The sequence below is a fragment of the Salmo salar genome, chromosome 10, assembly GCF_965601325.2.
Source record: "Salmo salar chromosome 10, fSalSal1, whole genome shotgun sequence".
Taxonomy (NCBI): Eukaryota; Metazoa; Chordata; class Actinopteri; order Salmoniformes; family Salmonidae; genus Salmo; species Salmo salar.
This window is the reverse complement of record NC_138300.1, coordinates 99,698,732-99,713,963: the sequence shown is the minus strand read 5'-3', so window position 1 is coordinate 99,713,963 and position 15,232 is coordinate 99,698,732. Positions and strand designations below refer to the sequence as shown.

Sequence of the window (15,232 nt, the reverse complement as noted above, 5' to 3'; positions counted from 1 at the left end):
CATATTTTACCTTCTTTGAAATCAAACCCCTTTTTTTTACCATTGATTTTTCATTATTTTCCAGTGCAAATTGCCCAAGATTTAGACAATGGGTATAATTTGGGCTCATTGTGTAATTGTATTTGTATATTGTAATTAGAATAAAGTCAATGTACTAAATTGTTGTTGTTTTGCCTCTACTGTTTATTCTCTTGCCGAGAGGCTTGTCCAGCTGTGTACTTTTATATGAGAACGTGAAGTGCTTTTTTATTACAGTCATTTCAATTGGTCTTTCAGCTGCTCAATTGGCAAAACATCTTCATCCGCATCCAGCGAGTCCCAGACTGTGATTACAGCTTAGACTGTAAAACTTATTTATTTTTCACCATAGAGTAGAAGGCAGCACTCACTGGCCAAACACCAAACACTGCTGCTTATGTGGCGCTCAGCTCAATAGCCTCTTAGCTCTCTCTAAGGAGGAGAACAGTGGAAGAGTTTGTTCCCTCTCCCTCTCAAGCCTACTAATCCTGCTGCATTGTCTGTGTTTGCTAGCAGGCTGCTCGTTCTGCCTTTGTTGTGGTTGTCAAGCCAGTTTCTCTCTCCCACCTCTGTGTGTCTCTCTCTCCGGCTGCCACTAGAGATCCAGGAAGTAAAGAGAGAAAGAGAGAAAAAATACCCAGCAGCTGAGGGAAACAAGGAAGTGAATACAGCCAGGGCCTGAGCTTCAACTGTGAAGTGAAAGTAGAGCAGGTTAGAGCACAGAGAGCAGGGCAGCTGTGCTAAGGAAGTGCTAGATAGCTAACGTCATCACTGGCTGTGCTCTCCGCAGCAGAGAGAGAAACAAAGAGTGACAGAAAGCGAACAAAACTGCAGAGCCTGCCTCACAGATATACCAGTAAGTACACATTGGGAACCGAGCTTCACACGGGTAGGCCCCATAGGGGGAGAGAGAGAGAGAGAGTGTGTGTGTGTCGGTGTGTGAAAGAGTCAGAGAAATGGAGCTAGCAGAGTGGAGAAGAGAATTGAAGAGTAGGGGGAGTTTTATGTGCAGTGAGGCCCAGTTGGTGGTTGTTTGTGTCAGAAAGGAGAGAGAATAGCCGAGCAGTGCTCAGGAGAGGTAGGCCCCCACGGAGCGAGAGAGGAAAAGAGAGAGAGAAGGAGATTGGAAGAGAGAGAGAGCACAAAACATACTTTTGTATGCAGCTCAGGCCCTGCTGTGTGTGTCAGGCAGGCAGCGTGGGTAGCCTCCATTCTTAAAATGCTCTCCCGTAGAGTGAAATAAATGAAAGGGGGAGGAAAGGAGAGAAAAACAAAAATATCGAAGCGTTAACCTCTCTGGGCCAGTGGGACGTTTGCGTCCCACCCTAGTCAACAGCCAGTGTAATCGCGTGGCGCGAAATACAAATACCTCAAAAATGCTATAACTTCAATTTCTCAAACATATGACTATTTTACACCATTTGAAAGATAAGACTCTCGTTAATCCAACCACGTTGTCCGATTTCAAAAAGGCTTTACAGCGAAAGCAAAACATTAGATTATGTCAGGAGAGTACCCTGCCAAAAATAATCACACAGCCATTTTCAAAGCAAGCATATATGTCACAAAAACCAAAACCACAGCTAAATGCAGCACTAACCTTTGATGATCTTCATCAGATGACACTCCTAGGACATTATGTTATACAATATATATGCATGTTTTGTTCAATCAAGTTCATATTTATATCAAAAACCTGCTTTTTACATTAGCATGTGATGTTCAGAACTAGCATACCCACCGAAAACTTCCGGTGAATTTACTAAATTACTCATGATAAACGTTGACAAAATACATAACAATTACTTTAAGAATTATAGATACAGAACTCCTTTATGCAAACGCTATCTCAGATTTTAAAATAGCTTTTCGGCGAAAGCACATTTTGCAATATTCTGAGTACATAGCTCGGCCATCACAGGCTAGCTAATTTGACACCCACCAAGTTTGGGGCAACCTAAACTCAGAATTACTAGTAGAAAAATTTGATTACCTTTGCTGTTCTTTGTAAGAATGCACTCCCAGGACTTCTACTTCAACAACAAATGTTGTTTTGGTTCCAAATAATCCATAGTTATATCCAAATACCTCAGTTTTGTTCATGCGTTCAGGTCACTATCCGAAGGGTGACGTGCGAGCGCATTTCGTGGCAAAAAAATGCAAAATATTCCATTACCGTACTTAGAAGCATGTCAAACGCTGTTTAAAATCAATTTTTATGCTATTTTTCTCGTAAAATGCCGATAATATTCCAACCGGACAAGGTTGTATTCATTCAAAGACTGAAAGAAAAAAATTGAGAAGTCTCGTGAATGCGCATCTCAGTCTCACTGTCCCCAGGCAGGCCACTTACAAACTCTGCTGCTGTACTTTGCCCAGGAGACACGTCATTCCGCTTTCTGAACGCTTTAGAGAGCCAATGGAAGCCTTAGAAAGTGTCACGTAACAGCACAGATGCTGTATTTTTGATAGAGATGCAACAGAAGGACAGCAAATTGTCAGACAGGGCACTTCCTGCATGGAATCTTCTCAGGTTTCTGCCTGCCATATGAGTTCTGTTATACTCACAGACACCATTCAAACAGTTTTAGAAACTTTAGAGTGTTTTCTATCCAAATCTACTAATTATATGCATATTCTCGTTTCTGGGCAAGAGTAGTAACCAGTTTAAATCGGGTACGTTTTTTATCCAGCCGTGAAAATACTGCCCCCTAGCCCCAACAGGTTAAATGGTCTGGCCCTGATGCTGGACAGAAAGAGGAGAAGCTTGGAGAGAAAGAGCGTGTGTATGCATTACATAATGCAGGTATGCACTCTCACCAGTTTGTGCATCTACAGTGTGTGTAGGTGGGGAAAAGTATGCAAACAAAGAGGGGTGTGTTTGCAGACAAAAGCAGTAAACTTTGGCAGGTACAGTACCTTTGAAAGGGATCTGTTTTGTTTCCCCTCTGACAGTAGTCCCTACAACTTGTTACTCTTGCTTAGGTAAAGCAAGTACCTATTTATATACCCTGTCCTCTACTACTCATCTCTCCCACAGGGTGTCCTTCATTTACCCCCCTACTCAGACCCACTACAATGACAGACCAAGGGGAACCTTGGAGAGGAATTGGAGGACCTGATGAGGACGAGCTACCGCAGATGGATGGGTCATGTGATGCGTGCGAGCCTGACGAGGCCCAGCCGGCGACCCAGGTCACACCTGCAGCTTCGTCTTCTGCCCTGGCCACGCCGAGAAACACGCCCTGCAGCACACAACACCAGCTGATGCCCTATGGCCAGGAAGTGTTGCAGCCCCAGTCCCAACTGCTGGGCAGGGACAGACACACAAGGGAGGGGGCGGGGGAGGAAATGGTACAGGGAATGAGGCCTGTGGCAGAGCCAGGGGTGGTGAAAAATGGGGCATGCGGTGCAGGCTGGGATACAAGAGAACGGTGTGTGTGGAGGAGAGAGAGACCAGGGGAAGGGGAAAGTTGATGATGAAGATAAAGAGGCAGTGGCGGCTCTAGAAGGGGTTAGTAAGAGGGACACAGTGACAGTGGAGAGGCTGTGCTGTAAGGAGCACGGCCAGGAGGGCACTCTCTATTGCAAGGCTGACGAGAAGGTAATCTGTGGGGTGTGTGCTGTGCAGGGGGAGCACCGCGAACATGAGATCATCACCCTGCGCGAGGCCTACGTCTTGCAGAAGGTGAGTTGCACATCCTTCACGCATACAGTGTCTTCAGAAAGTATTCTTAACACTTGACTTATTCAACATTTTGTTGAATTCAAAATTAATATAAAAAAATCTCACCCATCTACACACAATAACCCATAATGATGAAGAGAAAACATGTTTTTAGAATTTTTAGAACATTTTGTAAATTGAATGCAGAAATATCTCATTTACATATGTATTCACACCCCTTTGCTTTGACACAGCATATTGAGCTCAGGTGCATCCAATTTCCTTTGATCATCCTTGAGAAGTCACTACAACTTGATTGGAGTCCACCTGTGGGCAATTATATAAGGTCCCACAGTTGACAGTGCATTTCAGAACAAAAACTATACCATGAAGTCCAAGGAAAGAATTGTGATGAGGCATATATCTGGGGAAGGGTATAAAACAATTTCTAGAGTGTTGAAAGTTTCCAAGAGCACAGTGAAAAATATCCCCAGACTTTGCCTAGAGCTGGCCTTCCGAGCAAACTGAGCAACCGGGCAAGAAGGACCTTGGTCAGGGAGGTGACCAAGAACTCAATGACCAGTCTGACAGAACTACAGAGTCCCTGGGCTGAGATGTGAGAACCTGCCAGAAGGACAACAGTCTCTACATCACTCCACTTCACCAGTTATCAGAGTCGGTATAGCCACCCGGTTTCTTCACGCATCACGCCGACAGAAACAAACATCTCTCTGGTAAGAAGAAGGGTGGGGGTGTATGCCTTATGATTAACGAGTCGTGGTGTGATCATAACAACATACAGGAACTCAAGTCATTTTGTTCATCTGACCTAGAATTCCTTACAATAAAATGCAGAATGCATTATCTACCAAGAGAATTCTCTTAGATTATAAGCACAACCGTGAATATCCCCCCCCAAGCAGACATCTCGGCCGCCCTGAAAGAACTTCATTGGACTCTATGTAAACTGGAAACCATATTTCCTGAGGCTGCATTTATTGTAGCTGGGGATTTTAACAAAGCAAATCTGAAAACAAGGCTCCCTAAATGTTATCAGCATATCGAATGCGCGACCCGGGCTGGCAGCATTCTGGATCATTGCTACTCTAACTTCCGCGACGCATAGAAAGCCCTCTCTCGTCCTCCTTAGCAAATCTGACTACGACTCCATTTTGTTGCTCCCAGGATATAGACAGAAACTAAAACAGGAAACGTCCGTGCTCAGGTCTGTTCAACGCTTGTCCAACCAATCTGATTCCACACTTCAAGATTGCTTCGTTCACATGGACTGGGATATGTTCCGGATAGCCTCAGACAACAACATTGATGTATACGCTGATTCGGTGAGCGAGTTTATTAGCAAGTGCAGCGGTGATGTTGTACCCATGTGGACTATTAAAACCTTCCCCAACCAGAAACCGTGGATTGATGGTAGAGGTCGACCGATTATGATTTTTTTCAATACCGATACCGATTTATTGGAGGACCCCAAAAAAAAGCCGATGCCGATTAATCGGCCGATTAAAAAAAATATATATATATATTTTATTTATTTGTAATAATGACAGTTACAACAATACTGAATGAACACTTATTTTAACTTAATATAATACATAAATAAAATCAATTTAGCCTGAAATAAATAATGAAACCTGTTCAATTTGGTTTAAATAATGCAAAAACAAAGTCTTGGAGAAGAAAGTAAATGTGCAATATGTGCCATGTTAAAAAGCTAACGTTTAAGTTCCTTGCTCAGAACATGAGAATATATGAAAGCTGGTGGTTCCTTTTAACATGAGTCTTCAATATTCCCAGGTAAGAAGTTTTAGGTTGTAGTTATTATAGGAATTATAGGACTATTTCTCTCTATACCATTTGTATTTCATATACCTTTGACTATTGGATGTTCTTATAGGCACTTTAGTATTGCCAGTGTAACAGTATAGCTTCCGTCCCTCTCCTCGCTCCTACCTGGGCTCGAACCAGGAACACATCGACAACAGCCACCCTCGAAGCAGCGTTACCCATGCAGAGCAAGGGGAACAACTACTCCAAGTCTCAGAGCGAGTGACGTTTGAAACGCTATTAGCGCGTACCCGCTAACTAGCTAGCCATTTCACATCGGATACACCAGCCTAATCTTGGGAGTTGATAGGCTTGAAGTCATAAACAGCGCAATGCTTGAAGCACAGCGAAGAGCTGCTGGCAAAACGCACGAATGTGCTGTTTGAATGAATGCTTACGAGCCTGCTGCTGCCTACCACCGCTCAGTCAGACTGCTCTATCAAATCATAGACGTAATTATAATATAATAACACACAGAAATACGAGCCTTAGGTCACTAATATGGTCGAATCCGGAAACGATCATCTCGAAAACAAAACGTTTTTTCTTTCAGTGAAATACGGAACCGTTCCGTATTTTATCTAACGGGTGGCATCCCTAAGTCTAAATATTCCTGTTACATTGCACAACCTTCAATGTTATGTCATAATTACGTAAAATTCTGGCAAATTAGTTCGCAACGAGCCAGGGGGACCCAAACTGCTGCATATACCCTGACTCTGTTGCAAGAGAAGTGACACATTTTCCCTAAATTCATGTTAGCAGGCAATATTAACTAAATATGCAGGTTTAAAAATATATACTTGTGTATTGATTTTAAGAAAGGCATTGATGTTTATGTTTGGAGCAACGTGTACCTAAGAGATTATATGCAACGCAGGACAGGCTAGATAAACGAGTAATATCATCAACCATGTGTAGTTAACCTCTATGGGCTAGGTGGGACGCTAGCGTCCCACCCGTGGTGCTCTCCATCAACAGCAGGTGCATTTCAAGAGCGGCAAATTTGAATCCAAATAAATGTCAAAATTCAAATTTTTCAAACATACAACTATTTTACACCCTTTGAAAGATAAACATCTCCTTAATCTAACCACGTTTTACGATTTCAAAAAGGTTTTACGGCGAAAGCATAAATTTAGAGTATGTTAGGACAGTACATTTACAAGAGTTGTGTGTAATGTTTTGTCAATTCAAAGACAGGGTCACCAAAACCATAAAACCAGCTAAAATGATGCACTAACCTTTTACAATCTCCATCAGATGACACTCCTAGGACATTATGTTAGACAATGCATGCATTTTTAGTTCTATCAAGTTCATATTTATATCCAAAAACAGCGTTTTACTATGGCATTGATGTTGAGGAAATCGTTTCCCTCCAATAACCGGCAGTCAATTCAACACCACAAATTAAATAATTAAAATTAGAAAACATTGGTAAAATATTATATTGTCATTTAAAGAATTATAGATTTACATCTCTTGAACGCAATCAACTTGCCAGATTTAAAAATAACCTTACTGGGAAATCACACTTTGCAATAATCTGAGCACTGCGCCCAGAAAAATACGCGTTGCGATACAGACTAGACGTCATGTTGGGGAGATCTAAAATCGAAAATACTATGTAAATAATCCATTACCTTTGATTCTCTTCATCAGATGTCACTTCCAGGTATCACAGGTCCATAACGAATGTAGTTTTGTTCAAAAAAGCTCATCATTTATGTCCAAAAATCTCCGTCTTGTTAGCACATGATCTAAGCCAGCCGGACTTCTCGTCATGAACGAGGGGAAAAAATATATTTACGTTCGTTCAAACATGTCAAACGTTGTATAGCATAAATCATTAGGGCCTTTTTTAACCAGAACATGAATAATATTCAAGGTGGACGAATGCATACTCTTTTATAACGTATTTGAACGAGGGTACCCAACATGAACTCGCGCGCCAGGTGTCTAATGGGCCATCATCGTTCCATGGCTCTTGTTCGGTCAGATCTCCCTCCAGAAGACTCAAAACACTTTGTAAGGGCTGGTGACATCTAGTGGAAGCAATAGGAAGTGCCAAAATATTCCTCAGCCCCTGTGTTTTTCAATGGGATAGGTTTAAAGGTAATACAACACATCAGGTATCCACTTCCTGTCAGAAAATGTCTCAGGGTTTTGCCTGCCAAATGAGTTCTGTTATACTCACAGACACCATTCAAACAGTTTTAGAAAATTTAGGGTGTTTTCTATCCATATGTAATACGTATATGCATATTCTAGTTACTGGGTAGGAGTGGTAACCAGATTAAATCGGGTATGTTTTTTTATCCAGCCGTGTCAATACTGCCCCCTAGCCCTAACAGGTTAACTAGTGATTATGATTGATTGATTGTTTTTCATAAGATTAGTTTAATGCTAGCTAGCAATTTACCTTGGCTTCTTACTGCATTCGCGTAACAGGCAGGCTCCTCGTGGAGTGCAATGTAAATCAGGTGGTTAGAGCGTTGGACTAGTTAACCGTAAGGTTGCAAGATTGAATCCCTGAGCTGACAAGGTAAAAATCTGTCGTTCTGCCCCTGAACAAGGCAGTTAACCCACCGTTCCTAGGCCGTCATTGAAAATAAGAATGTGTTCTTAACCTCTCTAGGGTCGGCGGGACAAAATCGTCCCACCTACGTAACAGCCAGTGGAATCCTGTGGCGCGTTATTCAAATACCTTAGAAATGCTATTACTTCAATTTCTCAAACATATGACTATTTTACACCATTTTAAAGACAAGACTCTCGTTAATCTAACCACACTGTCCGATTTCAAAAAGGCTTTACAACGAAAACAAAACATTAGATTATGTCAGCAGAGTACCCAGCCAGAAATAATCAGACACCCATTTTTCAAGCTAGCATATAATGTCACAAAAACCCAGAAGACAGCTTAAATGCAGCACTAACCTTTGATGATCTTCATCAGATGACACACCTAGGACATTATGTTATACAATACATGCATGTTTTGTTCAATCAAGTTCATATTTATATCAAAAACCAGCTTTTTACATTAGCATGTGACGTTCAGAACTAGCATACCCCCCGCAAACTTCCGGTGAATTTACTAAAACTTTACTAAATTACTCACGATAAACGTTCACAAAAAGCATAACAATTATTTTAAGAATTATAGATACAGAACTCCTCTATGCACTCGATATGTCCGATTTTAAAATAGCTTTTCGGTGAAAGCACATTTTGCAATATTCTCAGTAGATAGCCCGGCATCACAGGGCTAGCTATTTAGACACCCAGCAAGTTTAGCACTCACCAAAGTCAGATTTACTATAAGAAAAATGTTATTACCTTTTGTGTTCTTCGTCAGAATGCACTCCCAGGACTTCTACTTCGATAACAAATGTTGGTTTGGTCCCAAATAATCCATAGTTATATCCAAACAGCGGCGTTTTGTTCGTGCGTTCAAGACACTATCCGAAAGGGTAAAGAAGGGTGACGAGCACGGCGCATTTCGTGACAATTTTTTTTAAATATTCCATTACCGTACTTCGAAGCATGTCAACCGCTGTTTTAAATCAATTTTTATGCCATTTTTCTCGTAAAAAAGCGATAATATTCCGACCGGGAATCTGCGTTTAGGTAAAAAGAGGAAAGAAAATAAAGCACGGTGTCGACTCGTGCACGCGCCTTAGCCCATTGTCCTCTGATCGGCCACTTGCCAAAAGCGTAAATGTGTTTCAGCCTGGGGCTGCCTCGATATCATTCAGCTTTTTCCCGGGCTCTGAGAGCCTATGGGAGCCGTAGGAAGTGTCACGTTACAGCAAAGATCCTCAGTCTTCAATAAAAAGAGACAAGAAGAACAAGATCTTGTCAGAGAGGGCACTTCCTGTAAGGAATCTTCTCAGGTTTTTGCCTGCCATATGAGTTCTGTTATACTCACAGACACCATTCAAACAGTTTTAGAAACTTTAGGGTGTTTTCTATCCAAAGACAATAATTATATGCATATTCTAGTTACTGGGCAGGAGTAGTAACCAGATTAAATCGGGTACGTTTTTTATCCGGCCGTGTCAATACTGCCCCCTACCCCCAACAGGTTAACTGACTTGCCTAGTTAAATAAAGTATGTATTTATTTTTAATTACCGATTTCCGATTGTTATGACAACTTGAAATCGGCCCGAATTAATCGGCTCTTCTGATTAATCGGGCGACCTCTAATTGATGGCAGCATCCGTGCAAAACTGAAAGCGCGAACCACTGCTTTTAATCATGGCAAGGCGACCGGAAACATGACCGAATACAAACAGTGTAGCTATTCCCTCTGCAAGGCAATCAAACAAGCTAAGCGTCAGTATAGAGACAAAGTAGAGTCGCAATTCAATGGCTCAGACACGAGACGTATGTGGCAGGGTCTACAGTCAATCACGGATTACAAAAAGAAAACCAGCCCCGTCGCGGTCACCGACGTCTTGCTCCCAGACAAATTAAACAGCTTATTTGCTCGCTTTGAGGACAATACAGTGCCACTGACACGGCCCGCTACCAAAACCTGCGGGCTCTCCTTCACCGCGGCCAACGTAAGTAAAACATTTAAACGGGTTAACCTCGCAAGGCTTCCGGCCAGGACGGCATCCCTAGCCACGTCCTCGGAGCATGCGCAGACCAGCTGGCTGGTGTGTTTACGGACATATTCATTCAATCCCTATCCCAGTCTGCTGTTCTCACATGCTTCAAGAGGGCCACCATTGTTCCTGTTCCCAAGAAAACTAAGTTAACTGAGCTAAACGACTATCGCCCTGTAGCACTCACTTCCGTCGTCATGAAGTGCTTGAGAGACTAGTCAAGGATCATATCACTTCCACCCGAGCCTCCCGGGTGGCACAGTGGTCTAAGGCACTGCATCACAGTGCTAGCTGTGCTACCAGAGATTCTGGATTCGAGCCCAGGCTCTGTTGCAGCCGGCCGTGACCGGGAGGCTCATGGGGCGGCGCACAATTGCCCAGCGTTGGCCGGGTAAGGGAGGGTTTGGCCGGCAGGGATATCCTTGTCTCATCGCGCACTAGCGACTCCTGTGGCGGGCCGGGCACATTGACCAGGTTGCCTGGTGTGCATTGTTTCCTCCGACACATTGGTGCGGCTGGCTTCCGGGTTGGATGTGCATTGTGTCAAGAAGTAGTGTGGCTTGGTTGGGTTGTGTTTCAGGGGATGCATGGCTCTCGGCCTTCGCCTTTCTTGAGTCTGTACGGGAGTTTCAGCGATGAGACAAGACTGTAACTACTACCAATTGGATACCACGAAATTGGGGAGAAATAATAAAATAATAATAAAAAAAATATATCACCTCCACCCTACCTGATACCCTAGACCCACTCCAATTTGCTTACCGCCTCAATAGGTCCACAGACGAAGCAATCGCAATCACACTGCACACTGCCCCAACCCATCTGGGACAAGAGGAATACCTATGTAAGAATGCTGTTCATCGTGGGAGCTGTACTGTTAGATTTCAGTGCAGCCTTTGATATTATTGACCATAACTTGGTGTCGAGAAAAATGACGTGGTATGGCTTTTCAACCTCTGCCATATCGTGGATTCAGAGGGTTTTCTTTAATGGAAGCTTCCTTATTGTCAAACATGTAAAGTGTGGTGTACCGCAGGGCAGCTCTTTAGGCCCTCTACTCTTTCCTATTTTTACCAACGACCTGCCACTGGCATTAAACAAAGCATGTGTGTCCATGTATGCTGATAGTATCTATGTTATAAACGTGGTACTGTGTAATGCCTCTGTTTATAAATGTGGAATTGTGTTTATATCCATGTTATGAATGTGGTACTGTGATTAGATCTGCTACTGTATCTAATAGAACTCAGAGGATTTTCTTTAAAGAAAGCTTCCTAATGTCAAACATGTAAAGTGTGGTGTACCGAAGGGCAGCTCTTTAGACCCTCTACTCTTTTCTATTTTTACCTGCCATGTGGTACTGTCCAATATCTATATTATAAATGTGGCACTGTCTAATATCTATGTTATAAATTTGGTACGGTGTTCATATCTACATTATAAATGGACATTTCCCCTCTGCTTCTCCCCCTATGGACATTCCCCCCCACTGACTTTTACTCTGCCGCCACCCCAATGGACATTCATTTATTCATCACTGCTACAGTTATGTTGTTCAGTATATAGTGCTATTTCTATATTTCTATTGTTGTTGTTTTTTTATTACCCTTTTCCTTATTTTATTTCACTTTGTCTTGCATGTTGGAGTGCAGAGCCTAATATTTGTACTATATCCTGCAATCACACCTGCAACCCTGTACATGTGACTATTTAGCACTCAACCTCTGAATTGGAATCTAAATAAACAAGTAGTGATCATGCTCAATGTGAAGTCACTTCGAGTCCGCCTAAAGATACAGTGCCTTCAGAAAGTATTCATAACCTTTACCTCTCACCCATCTACACACAATACCCCATGATGATAAAGTGAAAACATGTTTTTGGCAATTTTAGCTAATTTATTGAAAATTAAATACATAAATATCTAATTTACATAAGAATTCACACTCCTGAGTCAATACATTGTAAAGCACCTTTGGCGGGGATTGCTGTCACGCCCTGACCTGAGAGAGACGGTTTGTTTCTCTATGTGGTTAGGTCAGGGTGTGGGCATTCTATGGTGTCTATTTCTTTGTTTTGAGCGGAGTATGGTTCCAAATCAGAGGCAGCTGTCTATCGTTGTCTCTGATTAGGAATCATACTTAGGCAGCCTTTCCCCACCTGTAGTTGTGGGATCTTACTTTTGTACTGCTTGTTTAGCCTACAAGACGTGACTGTCGTTATCATTGTTTATTCTTTTGTTTGTAGTGTTCTGAGGTAAAATAAATACAACGATGAACACTTCCCACGCTGCGCTTTGGTCCACTCCTTTTGACGATCGTGACAATTACAATCATTTAGTCATCTTGGATGTGTCGGTATCAGCTTTTCACATCTGGATTTGGGGATTTTCTCCCATTCTTCTTTGGAGGTTTTATTTCTCAAGTTCTCTTAAGTTAAATGGGGAGTGGTGGTGAACAGCAATCTTCAAGTCTTTCCACAGATTTTCAATGGGATTCAAGTCTGGGCTTTGGCTGGGCCACACAAGGACTTTCACATTCTTGCTTTGATGCCATTCCAGCATTGCTTTGGCTGTATGGTTGGGGTCATTGTCCTATTGAAATGTAAATCTTTGGCCCAGTCTAAGGTTGTTTGCACTCTGAAGCAGGTTATCATCAAAGATTTGCCTTTATTTGGCTCCATTAATTGTTCCCTCTATCCTTACAAGTCTCCCTGTCTCTGAATGCACTCCGAGGACTGCTACTTCCACAAGAAATGTTGTTTTTGTTCGAAATAATCCATAGTTATGTCCAAATACCTCCGTTTTGTTCGTGCGTTCAGGTCACTATCCAAAGGCTAACGCGCGAGCGCAATTCGAGACACAAAAAGTCAAAATGTTCCATTACCGTACTTAGAAGCATGTCAAACGCTGTTTAAAATCAATTTTTATGGTATTTTTTACGTAAAATTGCGATAATTTTCCAACCGGACAATAGCGTATTCATTCAAGGAGAAAAAGAAAAAACAGCGAGCTCGCGGGACCGCGCATATCCAATCCCTTTGTTGCCAGGCAGACCACTCAGAAACTGAGCTCCTATACTCTGCCCAGTGACAGGAGAAGGCTCAAACCACTTTCCGAAGGCTTTAGACAGCCAATGGAAGCCTTAGAAAGTGCAACGTAACACCACAGATACTGTAGTTTCGAAAGGGACTAGAAAGAACTACAATTCTCAGATCCTCCCCTTCCTGGTTGACTTTTTCTCAGGTTTTTGAGTTCTGTTATACTCACAGACACCATTCAAACAGTTTTAGAAACTTCAGAGTGTTTTCTATCCAAATCTACTAATAATATGCATATTCCCATTTCTGGGCAAGAGTAGTAACCAGTTTAAATCGGGTACGTTTCTTCATCTGGCCGTGAAAATACTGCCCCCTATCCATATCAGGTTAACAGTTCTGAAAGTCAGTTTCTTAAATGGTGCATGTTTATCAATAATTTGAAGAAGCAATTTCATAAATTCATCAAGTGCAGGGTCTGGATGCTCCTGATTGATCACATCAGACCAACAAATATTTTTAACATCATCCACATAAAAGTCTCAGCAAAATCTTTTGTGTGATCTCTTATACTGTACACTATTTTATGCCCAGCTTTTGGAACTTTGGCTTTCCTAGCTATAACCATTATTGTGATCACTGCATCCAATGGGTACGACTATAGCTTTGGAACAAAGTTCTGGTTCTGGTTACAGTGAGAAGCTTCCTCTTGAGTGGATATCTTGATGAAAACTAGTCAATATTCAGGTCCTCAAGGAGGTAGACCTTTCTGTTTACATCACATACACTATCAAGTATTTCACACATATTATTTAGATGCTGACTGTTTGCACTTGGTGGCCTATAGCAACACCCCAAAAGAAAGGGCTTTAGATGTGCCAAGTGAAGCTGCTACCACAACACTTAAAAAACACTTGACATGAGATCTTCTCTACGCATTAGAGGCATATGGCTATGAATACATACAGCAATATTCTTGTTTTGCTACTGCTGTATTATCTAATTAATTATCTAAGTGAGTCTCAGAAATGGCTAATATATTAATGTTATCTGATGTTAGCAAGTTATTGATTTCATGAACCTTATTTCTAAGGTTACATATATTCATATGGGCTATTTTCAGCCCTTTCCTGGGTAGCTGATCAGAGATAGACATAATATGGAAAAGCGCTTTCCGTGTTCAACAAGAAGTGACGTGTTGTGCAGTGCATGGGTATGAATACATTCTGAAGGCGCTAACATAGATATAAGCAGTCCCACCATTTATAACATAGATATAAGCACATTCCCACCATATATAAGCACAGTCATGGCATAACAAAAGAAAACAAAATAGTTCTAAACTTACATTCCATTGTAAAGGGAGTGAGATATCTCAGCCACCTCTGTCCTTGAGTAGCTGAACTGCAAAGGTATTCTTCATGGTGAGAGAGCATACAGCACAGTGACAAAGCCTGTATGTAACTCATTCTATGCCCTCTACTGTATATGACCTACATAACATCACAATACATCCCCTACAGTATAGGAGAAATGATACAATCAATATTGTTTATGTATCTGTAATGTCAAATGATAGTAGTACACTAATAGAGCTGAGGAATATCAAATGATAGTAGTACACTTATAGAGCTGAGGAATATCAAATGATAGTAGTACACTAATAGTGCTGAGGAATATCAAATGATAGTAGTACACTAATAGAGCTGAGGCACTCATACAGCATTTCAAGTCAACACACTAGGGCTTTAGAAGAGTAGAGCAGAGTATCTCCATATGTTTAACATATAAAGATGTCATGTATTAATAATAATACAAATAATAATAATAATGTATGCTATCATTGGACAGATACAATGACATCATGACAAATCCTCCCAATTATCCAGCCCTATTAATAATGTGTTTGGAATATATTCCAGTGTCCGTTTGGCTAGGGATCAATTCCTTCCTGCGTCATGGCTTCCTTTCCAGATGGCTTTTTAATGCAAAAGTTTTACAGCCCGTCCCCTCCCGTCCCGTGACTCACCGACTAACTAACTGCT

At 41.7% G+C, this 15,232-nt stretch overlaps 1 long non-coding RNA gene across 1 annotated transcript; it reads left to right on the top strand.

The window, feature by feature from the left end:
* Positions 1–636: 636 nt before the first annotated feature.
* On the top strand, positions 637–11,911 carry LOC145850446 (uncharacterized). Its single transcript, XR_014379105.1, has 3 exons — positions 637–874; positions 3,059–3,706; positions 3,940–11,911. It is a non-coding gene; the product is annotated as an uncharacterized LOC145850446 (long non-coding RNA).
* The last annotated feature ends 3,321 nt before the right edge of the window (positions 11,912–15,232 follow it).